This window comes from Pristis pectinata, chromosome 20 (genome assembly GCF_009764475.1).
Source record: "Pristis pectinata isolate sPriPec2 chromosome 20, sPriPec2.1.pri, whole genome shotgun sequence".
NCBI classification, from domain to species: domain Eukaryota; kingdom Metazoa; phylum Chordata; class Chondrichthyes; order Rhinopristiformes; family Pristidae; genus Pristis; species Pristis pectinata.
The window spans coordinates 37006679-37023204 of record NC_067424.1 but is presented as its reverse complement, the minus strand read 5'-3'; the positions used below and the strand labels follow the sequence as shown (position 1 = coordinate 37023204).

At 44.7% G+C, this 16526-nt stretch overlaps 1 protein-coding gene across 8 annotated transcripts in view; it reads left to right on the top strand.

Moving 5' to 3' along the window:
• The window catches only part of LOC127580773 (potassium voltage-gated channel subfamily A member 2-like), a 43441-nt gene that overhangs the window by 6530 nt on the left and 20385 nt on the right, over positions 1–16526 (top strand). The gene's annotated exons all lie outside the window — the stretch shown is intronic.

Below are 16526 nucleotides of genomic sequence, written 5' to 3'. Positions count from 1 at the left end.
GTCTGGAGTCATATATGAGCCAGACCAGGTTAGGACAGCAGATTTCCTCCCCTGAAGGAGCCTAGTAAACCAAATGGGTTTTACAACAGTCCATTAGTTGTCATTACCAAAACTTTTGCTATTTTTTTTTCAAATTGCACATTATTGACTGAATTAAAATTCCCTTCTAACACTCTCTTTTTTCCTCTTTGTCCATTTTTTCCTCTAGACTCTCTGTTCCTCCTTCCACCACTGTTCCCACATTATATGTCTGTCCTCTAGTCCCCCTATTTTTCTCTTTCCTATTAACTCTCCCTGCTCTCCTCCACACTGTTCCTTATCCCTCCACCCACTCTGCTTTCTATTCCTCCTGAGCACCACTCCACCCTCTATGACTTCATTCCGCTCTCTGTTTTTGAGCAGTTCCGCTCTGTACTTTCTTCCCCACTTTGCACTGTCTCACCTCTTTACGCTCCCAACACTTCCCTCTCAGCTCTCCTGCCTTTACACTTCTTCTGCCTTTCTCTGCATCCTCTCATCTCACTCTTCCGGATTGGCTCCCATTCTTTTAACTCCCTGCTCTCACAAGCTCACAAGAAAATAGGAGAAGGAGTAGGCCACTCAGCCCATCGAGCCTACCCCACCACTTAATATGATCATGGTTGATCTGTGTCAGTCCCCCATAACCCTCAATTCCTTGATTTTTCAAATTTTTATCGATCTCCACCTTAAATATTTCAAATGACCTGTGCTCCACCACCCTTCCGGGGCAGAGAATTCCAGAGATTCACTACCTTCTGAGAGAAGGAATTCCTAGGCACCTCAGTTTTAAATGACCAGCCCCTTATTTTGTAGCCATCTCCCCTTGTTTCTGACTCTCCCAATAGCCAAAACCTCTCAACATCCACCCTGTCAAGCACCCTCAGGAGTGTATATTTCTGAAGCAGATCACTTCTCATTCTTCTAACCTCCAAGAAATAAAGACCCAAACTGTCCAGTCTCTCTTGATAGGACAACCTTCTCATCCCAGGAATTAGCCTGGTAAATCTCCACTCAATATTGCTGCCATTCCTGGCTCTGTGAAGATTTTTCATTCAATATTCTATCTCCCTCTCCATTAACATCCCTTTTTAGTTCTTGATACTCCCTTCTCCCCAGACCTCGAACTTCCACTCTCCATCTCTCTTTTGTCTCTATTGCACAGTTCTCTCCGTCATTCTCTAAACTATCTACCCCTCTCTTCGTAACATTCTCCTCCTTTCTATCAACATCCATTAACCTCTCCACATTATATCAGTGCCCCTCCTGGCATTCCATCCCTCACTATTTACAAGTTATAGAAATGACTTGGATGAGGGGTTAAACATATGCTTGCTAAATTTATTGATGGCACAAAGATGTACAAAACATTGATTCCAGGTGTTACAAACTAAAGCACAAGGTAAGGATAAATAGATTTGACATAATTGTCATTGTGCGGTGACCAAGATTGGAATCAAATATTCCAGAATAATTGGTGTTCAGAAAGGATAGAAGAAATTGAAAAGAATGAGGGGAAGCCTTGATTATCGTGGATGAAGTAAGGGCCATATTGAGAAATGAAACCAGTCCAAAAGCACGAAAAGCAGAGTGAGTTTTATTGAAGCTAACAGAATAGGGACAAAAAAGTTGTGGTGAGTTTTACAGATATCCAACCGCAGCAATACTGTTGGAGAGAGTATTAATTACTAAATAGCAAAAGTAATATAATAACCATCAGGGAACTTTTACCGGATAAAATGTCATAAATAGTTTTGATCGTGAGTGCACTTTAAACAGATTCCTGGAGCAATATGTTATAGAACCAACTGGAGAACAGACTATTTTAGATCTTAATTTTTTTGAGGAAGTACCTAAGAAAATTGGTGAAGGCAGAGTGGTAGACATAGTTTACATGGACCTTCGTGAGGCTTTTGATGAGGTCTGTCATTGTAGGCCGGTCCAGAAGTTTAAGGCACGAGGGATCTGAAGCATGTTGGCAAACTGGATCCAAAATTGCCTTGCTAAAAGGAGGCAGAGGATAGTGGTGGAGGGGTGCTTTTCAGACTAGAAATCTGCAACAAGTGGTGTACCATAGGGATTGGTGCTGGGACATCTGTTGTTTGACTTGGATGAGAGTGTAGATTAGTAATTTTGCAGGCAGTACAAAAATTGATGGAGTCGTAGACAGCAAAGAAGGTTACCTAAGGAAACAGTGGGACATAGATCACCTGGAAAGTTGGGCAGAGGGGTAGCAGGTGGAAGTTAATCCAGACAAGTGTGAGAGGATGCAGTTTGGGAGGTCAAATTCTGGTGGGACATTTCGAGTACATATCAGTGACCTTAGGAGCATTGAAGTATAGAGAGACATTGGACTGCTAGTCCATAGCTCCAAAGTGGCAGCACAAGTGGATAGGGTAGTGAAGAAGGCGTTTGGTATGCTTGCCTTCATAGGCTAAAGCATTGAGTATAAGAGTTGGGATGTCATGCTGCAGTTCCACAAAATGTTGGTTAGCACTGTGTACAGTTCTGATTGCCACACTGCAGGAAGGATACAGTAGCAATAGAGAGAGTACAGAAGAGATTCACCCGGATGTTGCCTGGAATGGAGGGCTGTGGTTATGAGGAGAGATTGGATAGGCTTGATTTATCCTCACTGGAAAGTAGGAGGCTGAGGGTTGACCTGATAGAGATTGACAAAACTATGAGGGAGATAGACAAAATATTTTTCTCAGCACAGGGGAGTCCAAAACTGGATGGCACAGGTTTAAGGTGAGAGGAGACAAATGTAAAGGAGACCTGCACAGAGGGCAGTGCATGTCTGAATGAGCTGCGAGTAAAAGTGGTGAGACAGATGCTAGTACAATATTGAAAAGGTGTTTGGACAGGTACTTGGGTAGGAAAGGCATAGAGGGATATGGCCGAATGTGGGCAGTTGGGGTTAGCATGGATCAGCATCACAGTGAAGTGGACCGAAAGGGCCATTTCTATGCTGTGTGTTTCTATCGTTCTTTGATTCTACCTTATCTGCATAATGAGAAAGGGTTAATTGGTAATTTCATTGAAAGATTGTCGTGGAAAATTGATCAAAATATAATAGAATTTTGCATTATTTACAAGAGACACTCAATTGGTTAGTAGATTCTTGAATTATGCCAGTTATGTAATTAAAAGGGTTGGATTTGCTGAGACAGATTTGATTTGTAGGTCAATAAATACTGACAAGTGTTTGAAGAAATATACATTCCATTCAGAAATAAAAACTCCATTGGAAAAATTATCTCTCCATTAGTAACTAAGGAATTAAACATGGTATTGGATTTTAAAAAAAGTTTACAAATGTTGCCAATAATTACCAACTCTGATTAATTGGAGACTTTAGCAACTAGCAACAGGCGAGCAAAAATTGATACATGCAGACCAGACAGAAGATGAGGAAATTAAAAAGAAATATCAAGAACTTATATGAGTATCCACAACTATGTAAGGAAGAGAATAGCATAAATAATTGTGAGTCCCTTGGAGGCAGAGGCAAGAAAATAAAGAAATGGCTGAGTCATTAAGAAATGTTTTGTATCCGTCCTCCATGTGGAAGATGAAGACGTATCAGATATGATGGGGAACTAAGAATCTAATGACCAAAGGGAATGTTGGAAGATGAACACAACAGAGAAAGTATTGGGCAAATTAAAGGGACTAAAAAGCTAACAGATCTCACGAATCCTGAAGCTTGTATTGCAGGGTTCTAATCGAGCCAGAGATAGTGGATGCATGAGTGAAATTTGCCAACTGCTTAAATATTCCCTGCAAATTGGAAAGTAACAAATAGAGCATCATTATTTGAGAGAGAGATTAGATTAAAAAAACAGGAAACTTTAGACCAATTAGCCTGGGATCAATATTTTGCAAACTGCTGAAATCTGTTTTTACAAGTTTTTTTTAACAGGATGTTAAGGAAATCATGATGTGATCGGGTAGAGGCTGCATGGCTTATAATTTTTTTTTAAATCACGTTTTACAAACCTAATAGTTTTGTTGCAGGATGTAACTATATAGATCATAAGGAGGAACCCAGTGGATTTACCACATCTGGGTTTTCAAAATGCATTTGATAGGGTACCACACAGCCTGAAAGGGCTCATGATGTTGGCAAGTATAGAGACAGTTAAAAACAGAAAACATTGTTGGAATAAATGCTTCTTTTTCCAGTTAGAAGGCAGACACTAGGGGATCCCACAGGGATCAGTGCTGGGCCCTTGGCTATTTACAATTTAAATGAATGACTTGAAAGAAAAGACGGTGTGTAACATTTCAAAGTTTGCTGACATTACAAAACTAGACAGGATTGTGAACTGTGAGGAGCATATAGAGTATCTGGAAGGAAATATAGACAGGTTAAGTGATGTCAAGAGGATGACAGATGGATCATTATGCAGGAAAATGAGAGGTTGATAGGAAGAATTTTTTGCCATCACTTAACCTGTCCACATTCCCTTACAGATATTCCATATGCTCCTCACAGTTCACTGCCCTACCTAGTTTTTTTAACATCAGCAAACTTTGAAATGTTCCACACTGTCTGTTCATTCAAGTCATTAAACCAGGGAAGTTGGTGTACAGAGGTATCTTTGTGTACTGGTACGTGAAATGCAGAATGTTAACGTACAGGGACAGCAAGAAATTAGGAAAGGGTGGTGGAGGCAGGTACTCTCACATACTTAAATAATCATTTGAAATGTCACGGCATAGAAGGCTGCAGACCAAGTGCTGGGAAATGGGATGAGTATAGATAGGTAATGACTAGTAAGTCTGTAAGGAAGGACACAATGGGACGGAGGGGTTGAAATATCTGTATCTTGATGCTAGGAGTATTATGGGTGAGTGTGATGAACTTAGAGCAAGGATCAGTACATGGAATTATGATGTTGTGGCCATAACAGTGACTTGGTTGAGAGAGGGACAGGAATGGATGCTTAACGTTCCAGGGTTTCAATGTTTTAGGAAAGATGGAGAAGGAGGTAAAAGGTGGTGGGGGGGAGCTGCGCTATTAATCAGGGACAATATCACAGCTGCACTAAGAGGGGACATAATCATAGGATCATAGAACAGTACAGCACAGTACAGGCCCTTCAGCCCACAATGTTGTGCCGACCTTTAAACCTCACCTAAGACTATCTAACCCCTTCTCCCCACATATCCCTCTATTTTAAATTCCTCCATATGCTTATCTAGCAATCTCTCGAATTTGACCAATGTACCTGCCTCCACCACCGCCCCAGGCAGCACATTCCACACCCCAACCACTCTGTAAGTAAAAAAATCCTTCCTCTGATATCTCCCTTGAACTTCCCACCCATTACTTTAAAGCCATGCCCTCTCGTATTGAGCATTGGTGCTCTGGGAAAGAGGCGCTGGCTGTCTGCTCTATCTATTCCTCTTAATATTTTGTATACCTCTATCATGTCTCCCCTCATCCTCCTTCTCTCCAAAAAGTAAAGCCCTAGCTCTCTTAGTCTATCCTCATAATGCATACTCTCCAAACCAGGCAGCATCCTGGTAAATCTCCTCTGCATCCTTTCCAATGTTTCCACATCCTTTCTATAATGATGGACACAGTACTCTAAGTGTGGTCTAACCAGAGTTTTGTAGAGCTGCATCATTACCTCGCAGCTATAAAACTCGATCCCATGACTTATGAATGCTAACATCCCATAAGCTTTCTTAATTAACCTATCCACCTGTGAGGCAACTTTCAGGGATCTGTGGATATGAGCCCCCAGATCCCTCTGCTCCTCCACACTACCAAGAATCCTGCCATTAACTTTGTATTCAGCTTTGGAGTTTGTCCTTCCAAAGTGTACCGCCTCACACTTCTCTGGATTGAACTCCATCTGCCACTTCTCAGCCCAGCTCTGCATCCTATCAATGTCCCTCTGCAATCTTCGACAATCCTCCACACTATCCACAACACCGCTGACCTTTGTGTCATCTGCAAACTTGCCAACCCAGCCTCCAACCCCCTCATCCAAGTCATTAATAAATATCATGAAAAGTAGAGGTCCCAGAACAAATCCTTGTGGGACAACGCTAGTCACAGCCCTCCACTCTGAATGCACTCCCTCTGCCACAACCCTCTGCTTTCTACAGGCAGGCCAATTCTGAATCCACACAGCCAAGCTTTCCTGGATCCCATGCCCTCTGACCTTCTGAAGAAGCCTACCATATGGAACCTTGTCAAATGCCTTACTAAAATCCATGTAGACCACATCTACTGCACTACCCTCATCAATCTGCCTGGTCACCTCCTCAAAGAACCCTATCAGGCTTGTGAGATATGATCTTCTCTTCACAAAGCCATGCTCACTGTCCCTGATCAGACCATGATCCTCTAAATGCCCATAGATCCTATCTCTAATAATCCTTTCCAACAGCTTGCCCACCACAGACGTAAGGCTCACTGGTCTGTAATTCCCTGGACTATCCCTACTACCTTTTTTGAATAAGGGGACAACATTTGCCACCTTCCAATCCTCCGGTACCACTCCCGTGGACAATGAGGACTCAAAGATCCTAGCCAACGGTTCAGCAATCTCCACCCTCACCTAGCGGAGCAGCCTGGGGAATATTCTGTCAGGCCCTGGGGACTTGTCTGTCCTAATATTTTCTAACAGCTTCAATACACACACTCTTTTGATATCAACATGCTCTAGAACATTAACCTTACCAACACTGTCCTCAGCGTCATCAAGGCCCCTCTCCTTGGTGAATACTGAAGAGAAGTATTCATTGAGAAGCTCACCCACTTCCACAGCTTCCAAGCACATCTTCCCACCTTTGGCTCTAATTAGTCCTACCTTTACTCTCGTCATCCTTCTGCTCTTCACCTGTGAAAAATGCCTTGGGATTTTCCTCAACCCTACTCGCCAAGGACTTTTCATGTCCCCTTCTTACTCTCCTCAGCCCCTTCTTAAGTTCCTTCCTTGCTACCCTATATTCCTCATGAGCCCTATCTGATCCCTGCTGCCTACACCTTATGTATGCTGCCTTCTTCCTCCTAACTAGATGTTGCACCTTCCTTGTCACCCATGGTTCCTTCACCCTGCCATTCCTTCTTCTGCCTCACCAGGACAAATTTATCCCTAACATCCTACAAGAGATCCCTGAACATCGACCACATCGCCATAGTACATTTCCCTTCCGTCCAATGAATGGAGGGCTCATCCACTCAATCTATATGAGTAGAACTCAAAAATAAGAATGGTCCAATCACTCTGATGGGATTATACTACACACCACCACCCCCCCCCCCCCCCACCCAATAGCCACCAGGACATTGAGGAACAGATATGCAGGCAGATTAGAGAAAGGTGTAAAAACAACAGGGTTGTTGTAGTGTGTGACTTCAATTTCCCTAATATAGACTGCGTCCTCCTTGGTACAAGACGTTTAGACAGGGCAGAATGTGTTAGGTGCATCCAGGAGAGTTTCTTAAATCAATATGTAGATAGTCCAACGAGAGGAGGGGCCATACTGGACCTGGTGTTGGGTAATGAGCCTAGCCAGCTACTGACCTTTCAGTGGGGGGACAGTAAGGGAACAATGACCACAACTCTTTATGTTTTAAGGTAGATATAGATAAGGATAAATATGGACCCTGTGGGAGAGTATTAAATTGGAGCAGAGTAAATTACGAGAATATTTGGCAGGAACTAGGGAGAATTAATAGGGAACAGCTGTTTTTGGGCAAGTCCACATCTGACATGTGGAGGGTGTTTAAAGACCAACTGCACAGAGCACAGGACAGGTGTGTTCCAGTAAGAAAGAAGGACAAGGACGGCAAGGTAAGAGAACCTTGGATGTCGAGAGAGGTGGTGAGTTTAGCCAAGAAGAGAAAGGTGTATGGTTTAGGAAGCCAAAATCAAACAGAGCCCTTAAGGACTATAAAGAACTCAAGAAGGGAATTAGGAAATCCAGGAGGGGCCATGAAAAGTCCATGGCAAGTAGGATTAAAGAGACTCCTAAGGCATTCTATACATACATCAAGAGCAAGAGAATAACTAGGGAGCGGGTAGGACCACTCAAGCATAAAGGAGGGAACATGTGCTTGGAGACGGAGGATGTGGGTGAGGTCCTAAATGAGTACTTTGCATTAGTATTTACCAAGGATAAGGATGTGGACGACAGGAAGATCAGTGTGGAGCATGCTTATATGTTAGGGCATTTTGAGATAAATAACGAGGTAGTTTTGGGTCTCTTAAACAACATTAAGGTGGATGTTCCCAGGGCCTGATATGATATACCCCAGGGTATTGAGAGGGGCAGGAGGTGGGATTGCTGGGGGCCTGCCCAATATCTTTGTATCCTCTCTAGCCACAGGCGAGGTCCTGTAGGACTGGCGAGTAGCTAATGTTGTTCCATTATTCAAGGGAAATAGGGATAATCCTGGAAACTACAGACCAGTGAGTCTCAGGTCAGTGTTAGAGAAGTTACTGGAGAGAATTCTTAAGGATAGGATTTATGAATATTTGGAAAAACCATGGCCTAATTAGGAACAGTCAGCATGGCTGTGTGCAGGGCAAGTCGTGTCTTTCTAAGTTGATTGAGTTTTTTGAGGAGGTGACGAAGGTGATTGATGAGGGGAGAGCTGTGAATGTTGTCTACGTGGATTTTAGTAAGGCATTTGACAAGGTCCCTCATGGGAGGCTCATCCAGAAGATTAATATGCATGGGATCCACAGCCATTTGGATTGATAATGGATTTGCCCATGGAAGACAAGGGGTAGTAGTTGATGGGACTTAATCTGTGACTAGTGGTGTTCCCCAGGGATCCATACTCGGACACCTGCTGTTTATGATGTATACAAATGACCTGGATGAAAACATAGATGGGTGGGTTAGTAAGTTGGTGTTGTGGATAGCGTAGAGGACTGGCAAAAGATACAGGGGGATATAGCTTAGTTGCAGATATAGGCGGAGAAATGGCAGATGGAGTTTAATCTGGCCAAATGTGAGGTGTTGCTCTTTGGGAGATCAAATGTAAAGAGACAGTATGCTGTTAATGGCAAGACCCTAAACAGTGTTAATGTGCAGAGGGATCTTGGGGTCCAAGTCCATAGCTCCCTGAAAGTGGCTACGCAGGTTGATATGGAGGTAAAGAAGGCATATGGCATACTTGCCTTTATTAGTCAAGGCATTGAGTTCAAGAGTCCGGAGGTTAAGTTGCAGCTTTATAAAACTCTAGTTAGGCCACATCTGGAGTGTTGCATTCAGTTCTGGTCGCCCCATTACAGGAAGGATGTGGAGGCTTTGGAGAGGGTGCAGAAGAGGTTCACCAGGATGCTGCCTGGATTAGAGGCATGTGCTATAAGGAGAGGTTGTACAAACTTGGGTTGTTTTCTCTGGAACGGCAGAGGCTGAGGGGAGACCTGATAGAGGTTTATAAGATTATGAGGGGCATAGATAGACAACCGGTATCTTATTCCCAGGGTTGAAATGTCTAATACCAGGGGGCATGAATTTAAGGTGAGAAGGGGTAAGTTCAAAGCAGATATGTGGGGCAATTTTTTTACACAGAGTGGTGGGTGCCTGGAATGCACTGCCTGGGGTGGTAGTGGAGGAAAATACAAAAGAGGCGCTCAAGAGGCTCTTCGATGGGCACCTGTATGTGCGAGAAGTGGAAGGACATGGACATTGCGTAGGCAGAAGGGATTAGTTTAGTTGGACATTTGATTACCTATTTAATTAGCTCGACACAACATCGTGGGCCAAGGGGCCTGTTACTGTGCTGTACTGTTCCATGTTCTGTATTTAATGGCCTTCATGGACACTGTAGGCTGAAGATCCCATCTTCCCCTGTAAGACTCAATGACCCTGACTCTGTTGAATAAATTATACCAGTTCTCTCTGAAGTTTCAAAAAATGTGAGGCAACCTCACTGAGACATACACTCTGACAGGAGTGGTTGCTAAGAGACTGTTCCTCAGGTATTAGGATTCATCCATTTTAGATCTGAGATGAGGAAGATTACTTCAGTCAGACAGCTGTAAATCTTTGTCATTAACATGACCCATAAGGCTGTGAATGCTTGGCTATTTGTACTCAAGGCTGAGATTAATAGATCTTTGGATACTAAGGGAATCAAAGGAATGGGGATGGGGCAAGGAATTGGCGAGTGCCAAGATGAGAAACAAACATACTGATTGGTAGAGCAAGCTCAGTGAGTCTATCCCCGCTTCAGTTTCCTATGGTACATTTCACTTCCTCTTTTGCTCTCCCTGCTTTCTACCACTTTGCTCTTCCACACAAACTACCCCTCCCTCTTTCAAACTCCTGGCTCTCTAATCCTGTACAAATAGCTGTGTGGGAATTTGTCGTGTTGTCATTAACCGAAACATTGAGCAGCAACGCCAGCACTAAATCCTAATATGGAGACACGAGAGATCCTGCAGATGCTGAAATCTGGAGCAACACACACAAAATGCTGGAGGAACTCAGCAGGTCAGGCAGCATCTGTGGAGGGAAACAAACAGTCGACATTGCAGGTCAAGGCCCTTCGCCAGCACCCTCTTCCTTTCCAGTCCTGATGAAGGGTCTCAACCTGAAACTACTGTTTATTTCCCTCCATAGATGCTGCCTAACCTGCTGAGTTCCAGATCTTAATATTCCTGGATACAAGATGCTCAGAAAAGATTGGGAAGAGGAAAGAAAGACCAGGGACAATATTACTGATTTGCAAAGATATTACAGTGATGGAGAGAGAAGAGGAGAATCCATTTGATTGGAGTTAAGCAAGAATAGATGCTGCTGAGGGATTCGAAAGGCCAACAAATAGTGAGGGGGAAGCACTATAAGGGGATGAGGAAGGATTTCTTCTCTCAATGAGTTGTGAGTCTTTGGAATTTCTTGCCCAAGGAAGTAGTGGAGGCTGAATTCTTGATTATATCCAAAGCTGAGATACATAGGATTTTATCCAATACAGGAATGAAAGATTATGGGGAAGGAGTGGGAAAACACATGAGGATATTTGGATCAGCTATGATCTTAATGAATGCAGAGCAGGCTCAAGGAGCTGACCGGCCTACTCCTGCTCCTATTTCTTATGCTCTTAGACATTTTAATGTGGACCAAATGAGATCTGGTACACATTGTCAGTGTAATCATCTGTCCCTCACTGTCCCAGTAATCCATGACCACTCACCAACCCCATTCAGTATCTCTCCCTCGTTCACCGCTCACAGACCATTCCGCTTTGCTTCATAATCCTTGCCATGTTCTCTTTCTGTCATTCACCCTCTCTGCACCGTACCAAAACAGGCACAGTCGCTGGGCATGAACCATCTCCCCATTCACCCTCTCTGCACCGTACCAAAACAAGTACAGTTCCTGCACATGAACCATCTCCCCATTCACCCTCTCTGCACTATACCAAAACAGGCATAGTCCCTGCACACAGACCATCTCCCCATTCACCCTCTCCGCACCGTACCAAAACAAGCACAGCTCTTGCACATGAACCATCTCCCCATTCACCATCTCTGCACCGTACCAAAACAAGTACAGTTCCTGCACACAAACCATCTCCCCATTCACCCTCTCTGCACCGTACCAAAACAAATACAGTTCCTGCACACGAACCATCTCCCCATACACCCTCTCCGCACCGTACCAAAACAAACACAGCCCTTGCACACGAACCATCTCCCCATTCACCCTCTCTGCACTGTACCAAAACAAGTACAGTTCCTGCACACGAACCATCTCCCCATTACACACTCAGCTAGCTATCCCTCTATACCTTTCTGACTCATGTCAGCCACCCTTTCCCATCTTCCCAAGTTTTTTATTTTCTCCTTCATCCTCTGTGCTAGATGTGTCTGTCCATCACACTCCCTGCTCCCCGTGATCTTCTGAAATGTTAGCCAGTCTCTCTGCCTCTCTGTAACCCTCCCAGCTTCCACTGCCTCTCTGTAGCACCCACGGCCATCTGCGTTTCCCTGTCAGCCACTCCACTATCATGACCTCGCCATGATCTAGGAAAGCACCTCCTACACGTTCCATGAATTCACCTTCCTCCTTATTGGAGCAAACTTGATTTGTCCAGCCTATATGTAGATTAAAGTCCAATAATTACTCTATTACCCCTGTTAAGTGCACCCGTGATTTCCTGATATATACCACACCCAATATTACAATGATTATCTGGTGGCCTATAAATAATTCACACCAATGCTTTCTGCCTTTTGCAATTTCTAAGTTCAACTCAAATTGATTTTAATTCTACATCATGATCTGTCAAGCCAGGATCATTTCACCCCATTTTACTGAACTCCTTCCCCATTAGTAGTGATACTCCATCTCCCTTTCCTTTGTGCCTGCTTTCCTAAATGTTGAACACCCTGGAATAATTTTATTCCAAGCTTTGTTTTCGTTGAAGCCATATACCAGTGATGGAAATGTGATCATATCCATTCGTTTCCATTTGAGTTGTGAATTCATTTACATTAGTTGTTATGTTCTGAGCATTCAGAAACAGTGTTTTTGGCCTTGTAATTTTACTAATTTTCTGTACTTTGACGCCCTTAGAATCATAGAACACTACAGAACAGAAAACTAGAACCTTCTAGTCTGTGCCGAAATGTTATTCCGCTAGTCCCATTTACCAGCACCCAGTCCATAACCCTCCAGACCTCTCCCATCCATATATCTATCCAACTTATTCTTAAAACTCAAGAGCGAGCCCGCATTTTCTACATCAGATGGCTGCCCGTTCCACACACCCACCACTCTTTGAGTGAAGAAGTTCCCCCTAATGTTCCCCCTAAACCTTTCCCCTTTCACCCTAAAGCCATGTCCACTCGTACTTATCTCTCCTAATCTAGGTGGAAAGAGCCTATTCACATTAACTCTGTCTATACCTCTCATAATTTTGTAAACCTCTATCAAATCTCCCCTCATTCTTCTGCGTTAGGAATAAAGTCCTAACCTGTTTCATTTTTCCCTGTAACTCAACTCCTGAAGACCCGGCAACATTCTAGTAGATCTCCTCTGCACTTTCAATCTTACTGATATCCTTCCTTAGCTGCCTGGTTTTTTTATTTTTCCATCCATTTATTTCACTTAGGACTTTCCTAACTTCGCCTTTAAACTTTGGTTCTCTCTTTCCTGAAATTTCTTTGATGTTCTTACCTTCCTGATCAGGCTTCCCAATAGCACGAACAACCCCCTGAAAAAATTATCCCCCCACACCCCATTTTACTTCTCTGGTCCATCTGACCTCTATTGTCTCCCCTCTGAACTCTGTCTCCCCACTCCCTGTGCTCTTCCCCTCCCACCCCACCTATTCCCCGTCATTCCTTCCCCAGCATTCTCTGCCCCCAATCCGCACTCTATCCTAGCCCGTGCTCTCTAAACTCACCCCCCCCGCACTATTTCCACGGTTCCCATGCTTGCTACATTCTACCATCTTTCCCCAAACCCCAGCGTCTTTCTCCCCCTTTGTTGTCTCTGTGATCCCTCTGTGCCTCCAGTTTGCTCTGTGACCCACAGAACACTACGGCACAGGAAGAGGCCCTTCCGCCCACAGTGTTGTGCCAAACCAATGAAACTGGTAATTAAACGCCTAACTAAACTAATCCCTTCTGCCTACACCATGTCCATATCCTTTCATTTTCCCCACATTCACGTGCCCATCAAAGAACCTCTTGAGTGCCTTTATCGTATCTGCCTCCACCGCCACCCCAGGCAGAACATTCCACGCACCCACCACTCTCTGTGTAAAAAAACTTGCCCCACACATCTCCACTGAACTTACCCTTTCTCACCTTAAATGCGTGCCCTCTACTATTAGACATTTCTGCCCTGGGGAAAAGGTACCGACTGTCTATCTATGCCTCTCATAATCTTATAAACTTCTATCAGATCTCTCCTCAGGCGCTGCCACTCCAGAGAAAATAACCCAAGTTTGTCCAACCTCTCCTTATAGCACATGCTCTCTAATTCTGGCAGCATCCTGGTGAACCTCTTCTGCACCCTCTCCAAAGCCTCCACATCCTATGGGGAGACCAGAATTGAATGCAATACTCTAGATACAGCCTAATGAGAGTTTTATAAAGCTTCAACATAACTTCCTGACTCTTGAACTCATTGTAAATCGGTAAATTAGTTTATTATTGTCACACTGAGGTACAGTGAAAAACCTTGTTTTGCATGCTATCCATACAGATCATTTCATTACAACAGTTCATTGAGGTTGTACAAAGGAAAACAATACAGAATGCAGAATAAAGTGTTACAGTTACAGAGAAAGTGCAGTGCAGGCAGACAATAAGGTGAAAGGCCATAACAAGGTAGATTGTGAAGTCAAGAGTTCATCCTATCATACAAGGGGACCATTCAATAGCCTTATAACAGCGGGATAGAAGCTGTCCTCGAGCCTGGTGGTACGTGCTTTCAGGCTTTTGTATCTTCTGCCCAAAGGGAGAGGAGAGAAGAGAGAGCGTCTGGGGTGGTTGGGGTCTTTGATTATGTTGGCTGCTTAACTGAGGCAGCAAGAAGTGTAAACAGAGTCCATGGAGGGGAAGCTGGTTACTGTGATGTACTGAACTGTGACCACAACTCTTTGCAATTTCTTGTGGCCACAGGCACAGCTATACCAAGCCGTGATGCATCCAGGTAGGATGCTCTCTATGATGCATTGATAAAAATTGGTGAGTGTCAAAGGGGACATGCCAAACTTATTTTGCCTCCTGAGGAAGTAGACACGCTGGTGAACTTTCTTGGCTGTGGTGTCTATGTGGTTGGACCAGGACAGGCTATGGTGACGTTTGCTCCTAGGAACTTGAAGCTTTCGACCCTCACAACCTCGGCAGCATTGATTTAAACAGGAGCATGTACACCACCCGCTTTCCTGAAGTCAATGACCAGCTTTTTTGTTTTGCTGACATTGAGGGAAAGGTTGTTGTCATGACACCATGTCACTAGGCTCTCTATCTCCTTCCCGTACTCCGACTCATCGTTATTTGAGATTCAGCTCACTATGGTGGTGTCATCTGCAAACGTGTAGATGGAGTTAGAGCAGAATCTGGCCATGCAGTCATGAGTGTAATGGGAGTAGAGTAAAGGGCTGAGGACGCAGCCTAGTAGGGCACCAGTGTTGAGGATAATTGTGGCAGAGGTGTTGCTGCCTATCCTCACTGATTGCGGTTTGTTGGTCAGGAAGTCAAGGATCCAGCTGCAAGGGGAGGTGTTGAGTCCCAGGTCTAGGAGTTTGGAAATGTGTTTGCTTGGAATTATAGTATTGAAGGCAGAGCTGTAGTCAATAAACAATGATCTAACGTAGGTTTCTTTACTGTCCAGATGCTCCAGAGCTGAGTGTAGAGCCAGGGAGAAAGCATCCACCATGGACCTGTTTTGGCAGTAGGCAAATTGCAGTGCGTTGGGGTTGTCTGGGAGGCTGGGGTTGATGTGTGCCATGACCAGCCTTAAAGGCAAGCATGCCATATGGCTTCTTTTCCACTGTTTCAACCAGTGCAAGCACTTTCAGGGAGCTATGGACTTGGACTCCAAAATCCCTCTGTACATCAACACTGCTAAGGGTCTTCTCATTAACAGTGTCTCGTCCCTTTACGTTTGATCTCCCAAACTGCAACACCTCACATTTGGCCAGATTCCCCCGCATCATGTCTCACCACCTCTGTGCACCTCTGCATTCTCTGATCCCTGTACCCTCAGTCCCCCACGCTGCCTGCCCCCAATAATCTCTGCCCTGCTCTGTCCCACTGAGAACTCTTCCCCTCTGTGCTTCTCACTCTCTCTTGTATTTTCTCATCTGTCATATAAATGCAGTTCTGCATTCCTTCCACTGTGCCTCTTCCACTCTCTGTTTCATCCCTCTCTTTGTTCTCTTTGATTTCTGTGTCTCTCTATCACTGTCCATTCTCTCTGTCTCTCCTGCTCTCCCTACTCCCTGTGTTTCTCTTTGAACTCTCTGCTTCTCTTTCACACTCTGCTCTCCCTATGCCTCTCTCTCTCTCTCTCTCTCTCTCTCTCTCTCTCCCTCCTTCCCTGCTCTGATTCTCTGCATTCTGTGTGTCTGCCTGTCAGCCTCTGCGCTCTCTGATCTGTGTCTCCCTCTGATCTGTGCCTCTCTTTGATCTCGGTGCCTCACTTTCAATCTGTGCCTCTCGCACTCTCTGCGAATCTGTGTCACCCTTCCCCCCACTCTCTGCCAACACTGTGTGCCCTCTGATGACTCCTGCAGTGTCCGATTCCCTCCAAGCTCCACCCTCCCCCCCCCCCCCCCCCCAACCTGGCGCTCTCTGCCTCCTCCCATCTCTAACCTGGCGCTCTCTGCCTCCTCCCACCTCTAACCTGGCGCTCTCTGCCTCCTCCCACCTCTAACCTGGCGCTCTCTGCCTCCTCCCACCTCTAACCTGGCGCTCTCTGCCTCCTCCCACCTCTAACCTGGCGCTCTCTGCCTCCTCCCACCTCTAACCTGGCGCTCTCTGCCTCCTCCCACCTCTAACCTGGCA